Source organism: Polistes fuscatus, unplaced genomic scaffold (assembly GCF_010416935.1).
Source record: "Polistes fuscatus isolate 324 unplaced genomic scaffold, CU_Pfus_HIC Scaffold19, whole genome shotgun sequence".
Classification (NCBI taxonomy): domain Eukaryota; kingdom Metazoa; phylum Arthropoda; class Insecta; order Hymenoptera; family Vespidae; genus Polistes; species Polistes fuscatus.
The window spans coordinates 1,362,477-1,378,334 of record NW_025113095.1 but is presented as its reverse complement, the minus strand read 5'-3'; the positions used below and the strand labels follow the sequence as shown (position 1 = coordinate 1,378,334).

The 15,858-nt window shown below is 34.8% G+C and overlaps 1 protein-coding gene across 1 annotated transcript in view; it reads left to right on the top strand.

The window, feature by feature from the left end:
• Positions 1–6,282: 6,282 nt before the first annotated feature.
• LOC122515809 (brain tumor protein-like) overlaps positions 6,283–15,858 on the top strand; it is a 60,129-nt gene continuing 50,553 nt past the window's right edge. The window contains exons 1-2 of the mRNA XM_043633291.1: positions 6,283–6,573; positions 8,088–8,218. The gene's annotated coding sequence lies outside the window, so the exon portion shown is untranslated. The remainder of the gene's footprint in view (positions 6,574–8,087; positions 8,219–15,858) is intronic.

Here is a 15,858-nt window from a genome sequence, read left to right as displayed (position 1 = left end):
TATCTGTTTTATCAATTGAAATATTTAGAAATAGATCTAGTTAATTGTAGATAAAAATACAAGAGGCTATCCATGATTCTTCGAGTGGAATGCAGTTAACATGAATGCTACGTTCGTCTGGAATAAGCTGGTGCAGCCGTAGCAGCGGCTTGTCGTGTGTTCGTGTGAGCGTGTGTTTGTAAAAAGATCGTGTGTTGCGCTGCTAGCCGGAAGAAGAAGGACGAAGAAGGGACTACCAAAGGACTGGAAAGAGAGAGGAGATAGAGACTGAGAGGACGAAGAGGTCAGAATGGAAAGAGGAAGAAGAGGAGACGCTGGAGGAAGAAGAAAAGGGGAGGAGGGTTTACTGGAAGGATCCTTGTTGGGTCGTGCAAGATTTCCACGAAGCGAGACCTCTCTTTCTATCTTTTTCTCTCTTTCTTGGCATACTCTTGGCATACTCTTGGCATCTCTCTCTGTTTTTCTCTTTGGGTCGAGGGACCAGAGAGAGGACCGCAGGCCTCCGACTCTCACAACGACGATATTATGGGCCTAACTTCATATTATTGTGGCTCCTTATATGGCAGCTCGTCGTACATCACGTTGAGGCTCGTTTCATTTTCGAAGAAGTGCTCGGGTTGTACTAAACTGCCGCGAAAATTTTGTCCAAGGTTGGATTTACTTAGGTTCCCGAGACTACCTGCTTTTCCCTTTGCATTAGAATGTCCAAAGAATTTTTCTCACCTTGGCTTCGTTCTCCCCAATCCCCCGTCTACCTGTCCCCAATACCCCGTTGCTGTCTGTCTGTCTGTTTCTCTATGTCTCCGTAAATCGGTGGACAATTATTTTGTAACAACGTTATTTTTGCTCAAACTTTTTACCGTGGATTTAGAGTTTAATTGTAGAAATTTTCAAGTAGTCGTTTATGTTAATTTCGTTCACTTCGTATGCAACTTAAGAATAATGAAACTTTCGTGAAAATTCAAAAGAAAAAAAAGGAACTCATGGTGAATCTCGTTTCGGTTTCTATCCAGTGGGTGTATCATAAATTATGTATTACGTTCGCGTAGAAGATAGAAAAGCTTCGAATAAGATGAAACTTCCCGTGCGTTTCGCGTGAGTAGTAATAGTAGTAGTACATTAATAGTGATAGTAGTACATAATAGTAGTAGAGATGCCGATGTTGCTATTGCTACTCGAGTTATTCAAATAGGTGAATAGAAGCAGAAGCGCGTGTCGTGCTTTCCAATCGAGCGTCGTGAATTATTAAAGAGGATCGCCAGCGATATCTACCTCATAGCCTGGCGTATCTCAACGCTGATGCATTTTGAATTAAACGAGCGTCCAACTAATTGGACCTATCGATTCGCCAACATTGTCTTGTTAGAAATGTTTATCCGTTGTAATAACAAAAGATGTCAATTTCCTCGTCGATATAGGCTTCGCTAAAATATCCTAGCATAATCTACATTTCCTGGGCTTCTCATTTTTTCTACTGAAAATGTTCGGCCTTCCCTGTATTAACCGAAAAAGAAAAAGAAAGTAAATTAATAAGAATCAACAAACATCATTCGTGATTTGATACCATCGATTCGATTTAAACATTTACAAATAACTCGATATCTCCTTTCAAGTATTTTATAGTAATCGATAACAACTTCGTAATACCAGCAAAAGCTTTTCCTGTTCAAGTGGAAGCTTTAGAAAATCAGTTTAATCTTCGTTATTTCCTTTTTCTTATTGTTGAAAAGAAAAATCTCCAAGGTTGCGGCAGAATGAGTGATTTTTCCATAATCAATTTAACCTGGCCCAGATATATATCTAGATGGATGACAAGTTTCTATATTTCCGTCCATTATTGTGATTAAAATTTCTCTATTTTAATATATTTTATTTTCGCACACATAAGACGATCCGTACATTTTTTAAATATTATTTTTGAAATAAAACTTTTTAGGCGAAACGACATAAAAGAAGAAAATAAGAGAGAGAGAGAGAGAGAGATTGAGATAAAGTGTGAGAATTTATTTTATTTATTACGAATATTATTATCGTTATAGATATGCAACCTTCGAAAAAATCATATAAACAACATTGAATAAAAGTAATTGTATAGAGAAAAATGACACAGTTCAACGGCAAATTTCGAAGAGGACGGTATATAGATCGTGTGTATTGGTTTAAGCATTAAATTAATTTTAGGGTACTCACGGTATATAGAAATCAATTGATTTTTTCCACACGTTAATACGAGTTTCACTTCTATCGCACGTGGAGGCAACGCACGTTCTTTTTTTTCTAAAATAAATAAAAAAATCGATCAATCTATGGATTTAAAAAGTTTTCACCAAGAATGCCTTTACTTTCTTTTTTGTTTTTTTTTTTTCTAATAAACTGCGGAGATAATATCGTTACAGAATAAGACGTTGATCGATCGTGAATACTTTTCCCAATGTTCTCGAGGGCAAGACGAGAATCCTTTGGCAGAAGTTATATGAGCTTGTGAATGTTTTACACAAAGAAGGAAGAATAAGAGGGATTAAAGAAGGAAGGAGAAGCTCGTCTGGTATAAGTCGTCGCGTCGCATCGTGAGTTGCTCGTTTACAAACCACCGGTTGCTCCTCGTCTACTTGAATTCTTCCATCTTTCGCTGAAGAGAACGTTAGACGTCGAACGAAGATCCTCGGCTCGTTTCTCAAAGACCGAGGAAAAAGTAAACGGCATCAAAAGCAAAAATAGTAGTAGAAAAACAAGAATACTTGGATATTTTTCTTTTCCTTTCCAAAATAAAGACAAAGAAAAGGACTTCCGATTTGTACTTTTCCTTATTTTCTTCACTTTGTGGTTTCCAGCCTGAAAATTTGACTTACGAAATGCTATTTCCTGCTCGAAAAAAGGAGATCTTCGAATCGAATACTATTATTTTTTTCGGGCTTTTTATATCGTTTGTATGTTTGAAATCTTATTTTAGAAAAAAAAGAAAGCGGTCAAACGTTGCGGGTGATGTAAGGAAAGGAATGCAGGATAATTCTCTCCATCTTTTTCTAGAGTGAAATCCTTGCATGGTCTCGTCTCGAATCGTTTCGTGATTTTGAACGATTTCAACCGATATCGCGAAGAGCTCACGTCTTCTTACGCAACCACTTTGAACATTTGCGAAAGTTGGTGAAAGATTGGCTACTGCGATTATCCTTCGCGAAATTGGAAATAATTTCTTCCGTGGCACGAGGAACACTTTAGAAATAGAAAATAATGATTACGAAATGATTGTAATCATCGATTAGTTCTGTCTTTTTTGTAATTCGTAAACAATATATTTCATATCATCAAATAGCAAATGTGAACACCAGAAATTCGATGAAAAAAATAATTAATGACGAACTTGATGCAAAGTTAAACTACTTATTACTTGCAGTTCGAGTTTCAAGGTGAAAGTTATGCTACTGTGAAAGATATTTGCTATGTAAAGATATTAGATCTCGAGCAACGCGAAAACGAAAAGAAAAGAAGAAAACTCGAAACGTGCAAAGACCTCCAGAGAAAGTGTCCTTACGTTAATCTAATTAATGGATTTTTAATAAGAAAAGAATCGCAAGATAATTAGTGAAATCCTACTGGAAATGTATTTCAATATCATGTGCAAATTACAATATTGCGGAAGTTGGTTTGCAATTAAAAGGAAAATGAGATAAAAAAGAATCAGAAGATATGTATATCGATATCTATTTTCTTCTTTATCAAAATGAAGGATTAAAGTAATGATATTTGAGTACTTGTCTGAATAGCAACGATAAAATCAAATTCTCTTTCTTTCATTCACGTTTCTTAGTGAAAAATATTTTTCAACGACAATCACACACAAGTAAATTTCAAAGTTCTCGCTTATTATTAAAAAGTCCTCTTCTCTTTAGCGACTGCAAGATCCTTGGAAGCTTTCTTCTCAATTATCGTTCGCTAATTAAAGTTTTTCAGGAGAATCACAAAGGTAAGAGAGAGAGAAAGAGAGAGAGGAAGAGGGAGAAGGAAAGTTATCCTTCGTAAAAGCGGATTAACTCGATCAACGTAATTCCTAGTAGTACTTCAACACGTTGTCGAGTTATAAAGTTGATCCTTTGAACGATTTAGCATATATATGAATCCAGGATGAAGAAGAGGAGGCGTCGGCAAAAGCTCCTAGATGATTTGTAATATCAATTATTCTTTTTCCAAATACTTTTTAGGCTAATGTGCATACACTAACGCGAATAAATGCACACAGAAATGTACATACGAGTGATTTCTCTTCTTGAATTTACTCGATGATGAAAATTCTTACGTAATTCGTTCCGATCGAAACTTTCACGATTCTCTCTCGCTTGTTACATATAAATAATACCAGGGGAACTCTTCTTTGCTATAATAACGTAATTGAATTTAAAAGGAATAGAATAAGAGAGAGAGAGAGAGAGATAAACAAGGATGTAGATATTTTAATTGAAAGTTTAGAACTCGTTCGTACATACTCGTTTCTCGCGATATTAACCTCTTTTCTCGATCGAAACCTTTCACCATGAGAATACGGCTGCCAGCATGGATTACGATACGAAGTTATATTTATGACATCACGAGGCCGTACGAGAATAAATGAAAGTTGCAAGATTACTCTTACTCTCGCCGAACGCGCGAGCACGCGCGAAAGGGAAACCCGTTTGTTATGTTCTCTTGATCTTATATGCATTATTAGTATATGTGTGTATGTATTGTAAATACCGATCGTACATCGATCTTTCTAATTTGTCTTTGATAACATTTTTTTATTTTATTTTTCTTCATATTTTTTTTCTTTGAAACATAATCATTTGACTACATTTTTCTACTGCTAATCAGAGAAAGAGAAAAGGGAGAGAGGAACTCGATTGAAATGGTATAAATTTAATTATATAATTGAAACTCTTCTATTTAATACTGCTTAATGAACTGTTTAATTAATTGACTTCGTTTAGGTGTATCTTTAGTTATTGAAAATACATAATCAATGATCTTTGAAACGGATGACTATTTACGAAATGGGTCGGATTAAGTAGCCAAATAAAGTAACACTTAGCAAGCTGTATTAAAATAGTGACAGAAACTATCTAATTTTTGTACGTATACAACCATATACGATGAAGGCCACAAATTCCTAAAATTTTGAAAGAATCGAGTTTGGTCATTCCAAAGTAGTGACGTCAACCAAATTCTATCTATGTTATTAAAAAATCATTTGCTTTTATTACTCTCGCATGCACACAACGCAGTGACACCTAAACAAAAAATTTGTAAAAGATATTTAGTAAATTCATTTGATCGGGAGAAAAAGAAACGTTGAACGATAATATCGGTTTAACGTTTACAAAATAACGAATTTGCTCTCTCTCTCTCTCTCTCTCTCTTTTAATCTCATGGCAAGTAGCAGAAAGCTTTGGTGAAATAGAGAAGAGAGAGAGAGGAAGAGAAGCAGCAGACGGTGGTCCAGTCGATCAAGCGTTAAATCGTCTCGCTAACGCAATCTCAATGAAGTATCCTTGAAGCCAGACACAATCGAATTTCTCATTGCTGTTCCGGATCGAATTATCGCCTTGGTATTCGAAACTACGAAGCTTCGAATAAAATTTCATTACGAACCCACCATGAGATTGCTTTCTGCACCTCACAAGAGAGATAGTTTTACAGTCAGCTAGAAAAAGAAAGAGAGAGAGAGAGAGAGAGAACAAGCAATTAAATTAATCGTTCGTCGATCATTTTCGTATCACTTTCGATCCTCTCGCAAGAAAGATATCTATATGTAAAGAGAAGGAAAGAGAAAGATAAAAAAGCAAATGAATTCTTCCTCCCTTCGTTTCATCGGACTTCCTTTTTCCCTCACCATCTCTCTGTTTGTCTGTCTCTCTCTCTTTCTCTCTCTCATACTAGCAGACCGGTAATTGAATCAAATGAAGTCATCTCGCTCACAGATTTTCTACGGTCACACGTAGCATAGTAGAGACGAACGCGCTAATGCACACATGTATTTTATTTTATTTTCTTTTCAAGTTTCATAATAATTGCAATAATAATTTAATAAAAATAAAACATATGACATATGAGATAGGAAAAATAAATTCATTAATATAATTGGAGTTGATTAAGAAATAAATTGAAAGATATATGTATCTATAAAAAAAATAATAGAAAAACAACGCGTACACATTATTAAGTGATAGGAGATTTATTAATGAATTTTTTACGTTATTTTGTTAATGTCTTATATGAAAAAATATTGAAATATTTGTAGAAAATTGTATAAAGAAATAAGTTCGCGGGTACCAGAGAACGTTACGACGGTCCTGAGCCGAAGAGCGCCGAATGATTCCGAATTTTACCGAAGCTGGGTAGCGACGGTGGCGGCAGAAGTACGAGGGATGACGACTTAGAACGTGCGTATAGGTGTATAGAAGAACATATTCGTCGTGTCGTTGTGCCGCGCGCACTCACCGAATTCACGAGTTGTTGACCGAATCTTATTCTCTGTTATTTCCGTCGTTCGAAGTGTGACGAAAGTGTGAGAAAGAAAGAAAAAGAAATTCAAGTTGTCTAGTACGTATCTATTCTATGTTCTCTCGTGTAATCGATTTTTTTTTCCAAAATGTACTCATATTATCCTAGAGAGGGCTTTACATTCTCTTTTAGATACTAACGCATATGTACATACACATATCATAGTATATACAGGACATATATATAAATATATATACATACATATATATATATATGTATATATATGATACGTGAGTGTAGGCATGCACGTGTACTTTCAAGTCTACCGGTTAAAACCTAACCTCGAAAATACTTCGAGACCTACGATCGAACTAACATTATGATTATTCATTTGTAATTGCGCGTATGATAATCGATAAAGACGAACATATTTTTGATTATTTTATTAGCAAGATCATGTTTTCCCAATAATAGTTTGTTGGTCGAGGAAAATGCGTACAGATTTTTATTGGTTTATTTTCTCGTTCGATTCTTTACCCATTTTTTCCCGCCTACAAACAACTTCAAGGTGAATGAAAAAGTAAAGGAAAATAGTTTCTTTTTTCAAACAAAAACATTTTGTTTATTAGTCGTAAAAGTCGTGCAGTTTTTCTTTTAGAAATTACATATTTACATTGTTTGCGAAAGTATGTATGTAGTTCAAAAATTTACTGAAGAATATAATACGGGAGAAATATGTAAGTGTATACTTAAACGATAGAGTGTTTATTAGTATAACCTTAAGGTTAAAATTATAAGGATCTTTCGTTAAATAGCTTTTCACGATTCAAAGCAAGAATAAACGATTATTACGTTTTCGTCAAAGAGAATTTCAAACGTACATTGTTACGTACAATGCTTTTACATCTACGCACAAATATTCTTCTAATTTACGTGTCTATGTATCTATATGTTTGTATGTATCATAAGAAACAGGTAATTAAATTTAAGATATTATCTTTCTACTGCAGATAATTACAGTTAGATTTCATTATTACTGATTTACCTGAGTCAAACGAGTTATCTTGCGTTCCAAGTTAACTATAATCCGTTATAACATTTATAGTTATAAATTATTACATCTAGCAAAAGGTGAGGACAAAGATTAAGATATTTTATTATGTATTTTTCTTATTGTTTTACATTTCTTTATGTATACGGGTATATAAAGACTCCGTTGTGCTCTTAGGATTTGAAAAATAACGTTTCATGCGGGTCCCGCGTGTTTTCTCGCTAACTGAAAACCAGTTTAATACGTTGACGACGATTCTAGAAAAAGAAAAAGAAAAAAATAGAAAAAGGCAGACAGGATGAGCCGAAAATTCTTAGTCGACATTAAAAATTAATTACGAGCATAGCTTGAAAGAGTAGAAGTCTAAACACAAGCCTGGATAACTTTAAAAAAGAATAATTCATTTGTAAAATTATCTAAAAACTTTTGGCCTTCTCTGTACAACGTGACATAGGAGTGTAAAGAATTTAATAATCATCACACGAATGAATTCCGTTAATTTCTTCTTATAATATCATCTCGTCATTCTTTTTAATCATTCTTTTTTCTAATTCTTTTTCAGATACATACGCGAGTTCCAATATCGATAATTTCAATTGTTGTTTATTGGTGTATTGGTGTATTGTATCGTATCAACCAGTACGAGCAACTTTTGGTGTTCACGTTTTCTTTTCTCTTCTACATTATTTTGTGGTGAGTACAAATTTTGTACATATTTTTTATATATAATAATGATAATGCCATATTAATATAAAATATCAAATGTATATTTTATTTGATTATTTTACGACGACAGTAGATGGAATTTTCAATCATTTTTATGAGAAAAATTCTACTAAAGAAGATGACCAACCGCCTTCCATTTTCGTCTATTTCTTTTTAAAGTTAAACAGAAGAAAAAAAATGTTAATTTCTTCAGCATGTGCAGAGGAGGTGACGGATCGGGACGATAAACGATTTTCGCCTGCTCTCAACTTGTATATGTATTTTAATATGTATATATACATCTATATTGCATATGTATTGAAGTATGCATGCATGTGTGAGGGTTACAAAAAATTTCTCTCTCTCTCTCTTTCTTTTTCTATCTTGTATATCGTCTCTTTTCCTGCTATTGCTTCTCAATGTTTTTATTTAGTACCACGTGCTTACCTCCCACTACTATTCCAGCTTGGAATCTGGAAAAATGGCGAGTAATATGCGAACTCTTTCTCTCTTTAAAATATCTAAAGTATATATGGTTGTGAAAGAGTAAGAGAGAGAATTGCAATTGTTTAGCAACGTTCAGTTGCTAAACAATAGTTTGATCGTTCATTTATTCTTACTAATTATACGAACATTAGAAATAACGTAAAGTGAAAGAAAAACATCGAATTCTGGTTCTCACGAATTTTCCACGACTTTTCCACGATCTGTCGTTATTTTTTTCTTCTTCTTCCTTCTTGTTAGGTACCGACAGAAAAAAATAAGAAAAATTATGAGCAGAGAAATAATTTTTTTCTCGTCTTTTCTCTTTAATGTACAAGTGGAACAACTTGCCATCGGATCAGCAACGGTGCCGTTGCTTTCGAAAAAAAAGAGAATTGAAGTTCCTTGCTTCGGTAGTAGTAGTGATGATGCTGATGCTGCTGTTGCTGTTGCTGTTGCTGTTTCTGGTGACGGTGATGGCAGTGATGGTGTAGGTGGAGAAGAGAAGAATTCCAGCGGGAAATACGTCTATCCTTTTCCGTCTGAATGCGTTCCGCATATCTTCCATCTTTCTTTCTCTAACATAGATTCTCATCGTCCAACGACGTAACTCGAAACTGACAGACCCATTACGACGATCATCTGGGTAACGTAGAGCACGCCATAGGGTGCATTTCCAACGACGCGCGTGCTTCATTTTGTACCCCCGTTTCTCTTTTTTTTTTCCTATCTTTTTCTTTTTCCATTTTTTTCCCGTCCACTTTTGTTCTCCCTCGACCGACCATTTCGCATCTCTCTCTCTTTTTCTCTATAGATATGCTGTATAGGTTCGCCCAAAAGTTCCAAGGGGATTACAAAAATCAGTTCACCCTTATGGAGATTTTTTAAAGCAGTTCTTTAGCTTTTGATTGTGAAATTTGCTAGTTTAAAGACTTTTGCGAAGAATTCATTTTTAAACCGAAATAAATTTATTTTGCAAATCATGCGAAAACCTTATATACCACTCTGCATATGTATATATACTTCTCTTACTATCTTTTTTCTCGTACCGCGGTTTCGAATTTAATTTCATTTTTCCGGGATAGATTCTTTCTCTCGCGAGATTGAAAGTAAAACGTGAATGTGCAGGAGGTTGACTATGAGTTTGGTTTATAATGAAATGGTTTCAAGTATTAAAACATACGGCTTTTGGATCGCTTCTTTTTACGTAACAGTAAAAAGTAACTCTTTCCCTCTCTCTCTCTCTCTTTCTGTCTTTCGTTCTATTAATTTTCTTTTTGTTTGTTTTTTCGGGTTACGTCGATCGAGCGTTGCAACCTTGGTTCGACTTCTCTCTCTCTCTCTCTTTCAGTTTTAGCTATAAAATATAATGGAGTCGTGTTCTATCGATAGGCATAGCTATTACTACTTTGTCCGATACGTTTTTCTCTCTTTCGCTCTTATTCCTTCTTGCAACTTTTTACCTCCTACCTCTTTATTACATTTCTTTCGATAGTCGGTGGTCTGGCCTTGCTTTGCGATTACAAGGACATTTCCTATCGGCCTGATTTATTCACTCTTGAAAGAATTGTTAAGAATTTCAGGTGAAATCGCCTTACGAAAATATATTTTTTTTTTTAATTTTCCTTTTGTGATTATTTTTTGTAAAGAAGTATCTCTTGAATTCGAATATATAGAAAAATGTAAGCGGGTAAAGCGTATTTTATGCGAGGAAAAATAGAACAAATTAAAACTGATTTCTCGTGCATGTGATGTATGATTCGCAAAGAAATGAAATATTTTCATTGTACTTAAAAGTATATTAGTTATTATTTCGTTAGGGATCGAAGAAAGTCGAGCTTTCTAGCGTTGCGTGTTTTCTCGAATACACCCACGCGTCCTCCATCGTTCATCTTTCACTTTCTGGCCTTGCGAATCAGCCGAGACTTAATATATTATTATTGTCTGCTCTTCTCTGTCGTCCTCTTTTTCTTTCTCTCTCTCTTTCCGTGCAGACAATTTGCCAGGAGTCATTTTTGTTTTTCCTTCCCGGTCCACGTCATATTCCACTTACGTTTCTCTTTATTCTTATTTATCTTCTCCTTCCTTTGCATTTCACGAAAAATATTCACACGATCGTAAAAGATAAACGTTTTTTGTCGCCAGAAATAAAAATGCAATATAATTTCGAGCATCATTTAAAATTCAATTAAAATAATTTCTTTTTTAGTCATTCTCATAATTCGTTAACTTTTTATTTATTATCTCGGTATAATCGAACAAACAATTTTTGATTACGACATTTACTTATATTAGAAACATTATTTTATCAAATGTTATTAAGTTAATATCATTAAAAAATCATTTCAAACGTATTATTATGCAAGATGGTTTACGTCAATTCTTGCGATATCGTTCAACGTAGACTCGTACGCGTAAACGCATGTATATATTTATCTAAAATAGAAATAACTTTGGAAAATGCAGCGTATCTGCAGCATATGTGAGAGGCATGTAACATAGGAAAATTTTAAAAGCGTTCGATTTGTAAAGCTTCCCGAGATATCGATCATACGGTTTATTATTGGTAAGCACGTTTGAATGGTCTTTCGAAAGGACTAGTTTAACCGCCGTAAGAATTTAACGAGCCTTTCCCAGCCTCTCTCTCTCTCTCTCTCTCTCTCTCTTTTTCTGTCTTTTCACGCTACGTTTTTCCCTTCACGGTTTTGCTCAGGTAGATAAACGTATAGGTAGGTAAGTTGGTAGGTAAAAGGTACAAAAGAATAATTTGGGAAATCGTAAAAAATCGAGCTTGTCCCCATAAATGAGCAAATTTTTAACACTAGGGAAAGCTCCTAAATAAACAGATAGCTTCTTAAAAGATTTCATTAAATTTTCCAATATGGAAAACTTTAATATTAAAATATTCAATCTTCTAGATGTATCGTTACATTTTCTTCGGATATTGTTTAGAATTATTTATGCATTATTTTATACAAGAAATTGAAGTGAAAAAAATGTAAAATATATTTAAATATTATTCTAATCGGTTCTCATATCAACTGGAGGGAAAAATTGTCGATCTCTCTTTTCGCAATCCTTTTCTCGTTCGAATTGAATTTCTCTCTTCGTGCAGAAAAACTCGATGTATATATGTATTTAAGTATATACGTAAGGATTTGAAATTGCTATCATAGGAAGAGTCGTCTTCCTGTATTATCGAGAAATACCTTGAGGAAGATCGATAGGTAGGTCGTTACGAATCTTGTTTGATTTCATATCATTTCGTTTTCGTGATCGTCGTTTGACGAGAGATGGTTTTAGATGAGATTTTATTTCTTTTTTTTCTTTTTTTATAGGTAACGCCCTTTTTTCAATATCTTTAATATCCCAACTATAACCATATATCTATTACAAATGAATGTGAAGTATATTTGTACACGCATACACGTTATTGAGGGTTCTTTCATTTTTCAGAATTTAAAAGCTAGAAAATATAATTAAAAATATACAAAAATTGTCCACCTTTTGTTAAGAATTATCGATTGTCGTGTCATTTTGGTTTAGGAAAATGAAATGATGAAACAGAGAGAGAGAGAGAGAGAGAAAGGATCGGAAATTATTTCTCAGCTGGTTTATCGATCCTTGACGTCAAACGATTCGACTCTTCGCGAATTGCGAGTTGTTTTATTTTTTTGTTATGTTTTTTTAAACGCGTATTGCGTTTTTTTAAAAGCTTTGAGTAGTGTGTACATCGTCGCGTTATACTTTCGCATGCGCGTGTATTTTATAGAGGAACGTTTTCCTAAATCATACGTTTTTTCGTGCTAAACGTCATAAAATAAAATTACTAACGTTTGATAATTTTAATTTTTTTTTTTATTTATATTTACGCGTACACACATTCTTCCACTTCTTTCGGTTTCAACGTAAAAAAGAGAAAAATATATTCAATGCATTGTAGTTTATCATTAGCACGAACGATAACGTATATAGTTACAAAATCTTGCAAATTTTGTTACATAAGTTTGTATGCGTGCACGCGTGTATTGCTACTTTCGGCCATTTTTTGTAGTCGACAAATTTTCCTCCTCCAATTTCATACTCGATGAGATTTATATTCGAATGTACGATGGGCTGCAAGGTAGGCACAGAATATTTGTTGCTCCCGATACGACATTCTAACGATTTTGATTGATCGTGCCTAGTTGGCTACTTTTTTTCTTTAGCTATTTTTTTTTCGCGCAAATGTAGACGAACAAAATATTAGCATTTTCCCGTAAAATAAATAAATGAATATATCATTTTTGTATTGTATGAAAAGTATACGGTACATATACGGTACGATACTTTGAACGGTATTGAAAGAAATCGTTACTATATTTTATAGGTAATCAACCAACCGTCGTGGTTATCAGTCCGTTAAATAAAATAGAAAAGGAAGGAGAGAAGAACAAATAGCAGTATGTCTCGTTTCATTTTACGACTTCCTCCAAACACATATTTTTCCAACTCGTAATATTTACGTGTATAGGTCCGCAGGAGTGTCAATGGTGTCTTAGCTTGGCAAAATTTCACATCTCACAAGGGTATCATATAGATTGAGTTAAAAAATGATGATCCTGTGCGGTCAAGGACAAAAAGCAAATCTCTTCAATTTTGGTCTTCTTATTTTTTTTTCAGTAAAAATCCCTCGACGCGTAAAGTTCATCTAAGGATAAAAAATAGAATTCATATCCTTAATCGTTTAATCCAAAGGATGAAACGAGAGAGAAAGAGAAGAAATGTATACACGTAGATACATGTACACGCCTTCAGAGACACAGGGTACATTCTTGTCCTAGCTGGATTTAATAAAGAGCACCGCTGACATGTTAAGGGTTAAAACATTAAGATATTCTCTCTCTCTCTCTTTCTCTCCCACATAAACAGACACACACACACACATAGTTTCTTTTTCGTGGAATTGCCCATATTCCAACCCTCTCATACACATCCACATATTTTCTCCCTTTCACACCACAATCATCCAATAACGCGAGCAACGGGAGCGTTGAAGTTTGTTTCTATTTTTTTTTTTTGTTCTTTTTCCCTTTTTACGATCGTAGCCCTTCTTCTTTTCACCTCTTGTCCCAAGTATTATCCGCAATATAAGAGGGGTAGGTAATGGACCGGTGGTATAAATTTCAAGTCAGAACTCCTCTTTCCTTTGCAGAGTTAAATAGTCTCAGAAAAATGAGTCCTACCGTGGGAGTAGTTGCCATAATCATCGCCAAAGTAACGATCGCAAGTGAGAAACTTTCGTAATTACCCCAACGGTCTCTCCGTCCCTTTATTGACCACGTGTTCCCTTCTCTGGCACGTGTTCATTTCCCTTCCACTCTTCTTTTCTTCATCCTCATCCTCATCTATAGTTCATTTCTTCCACCCAAGTCCACTTATTTTCTTTTTTCCGTTTCTATGCGAGAAACCATTTTTATCATTTCTATACGTTTTATATTTAACTATATCTAATCTAAATAATAATTGTCATAATATTCGATCGCTAAATGAGGTCATTAAATAATTAGATAGAAAGTACAAAATAATATAAATATTCTATTCTATTCTCTAATCGTATTTAATAAAAATTACGTTGAAATGATTAAATTCGACATATTTCGATAGAAATCATCAATCGGCAGTACCTGTATAATGTAATAATTTTTAAGTAAAAAAAAATAAGGGAAGGGGAAGGACGAGTATAGAAAAAGGGACGCTTTAATATTATCGAATGTAATTTAACACGAAAATCATGCCAGAGAAGCCAAAGTCTTCAATTGTGCTGGTCACGTTCGAAAGATACGATTAGAGATAAAGGGAGAGAGAAAGAGGAGAGAAAAAGAGAAGAGAGAGAGAGAGAGAGAGAGAGCTGGAGAGCTATTGTTAGAGAGGATGGACATGCGTTTGGATCTACCTGACAATACATACATATATGCATCAAGAGAGAGAAAGAGAATCGATCGATCGATCGCGAGAAGGACAATTTACTGGGCTATTATTCGCCGTTGAAACATTGGAACGCGTTTCGCATTCGATAGAATACTATATCGGACGATATATATTGGATAATATTGGCGTTTCGGTTCAAAAAATATCTATATACCGGATGATTCATTTAAACAAGACATATCAGTTTTACTCGCGATGTCAAGGAACAAGCAAAAGATAAAACGAGAAAGATCTTATCTTTATTTTATTTTCAATTAATTTTTTTATTTAATTTATTAATTTTTTTTCTTTTGATTTGAGTAACGTTTTGTCGAATGTATGATACATATCTATGGAAGAAGAAAAATAAAAAAAAGAAGAAGAAGATGCATTTTTTCGAACGTTGTCATTGAAATATCTCACTCTATAGATTCTCCAGAGGATGGTAAAGGGCTGGGTGGTGTGGGAGTAGAGGATGCCACGATGAAAGCATTCGATTTTTGTTCAAAGCGACAAATAGGCGACGTTCTCTCTCTCTCTCTCTCTTTCTCTCTCTTTCTTTTTCTTTTTAAGTGGACCGGCTGAGGGCTTCGTGCTTGCTGCTTGATAGAGCACGAGAGCAGATATTATTCGAGTCGAACGTTATTTCACGTTGCATATGAAATGCACAGGGTTTATAAAAGAAGAGGAAAAATATAACGGAAAAAAAAGTCAGAGAAAAAGTACGTCGAGAGATCGAAACTCGGGGAAATAAAGTAAAAATCAAACGTTAAGGGGAGCGCGTTCGAGCAGATTTCATTTGCTATTGCATACATGCGTTGCATACGATATTACAATCTTTAATGATATTTATTTTTTGGAGGAGGAGGCGAGGGAAGCTTAATTCCGTCGATTGGATAGTAGGGAATAATTTGTTAAGACTAAGCGAACACCCGGTATAAGGAACGCAGACGGCTTTTGGGCCGTGGGCCCAAGCTGGGAGGCCAGCTGCTTCTCTCCAACGAAAAAGTACAAGTCAGCTGTTTCCCGTCATGGCACACGCCATGCCGTGCGTTCTCGTCGCGCGTTGTCGTCGTCGTGCACTGCCCTCTCCTCCTGTCCGTGATGACTCGATTTCGAATACGTCGTCGATATATGGGAAAACATAAACGTGCGCCACGTCCCTTACGTCAGACCAAGGGAACGTCTATACGCTA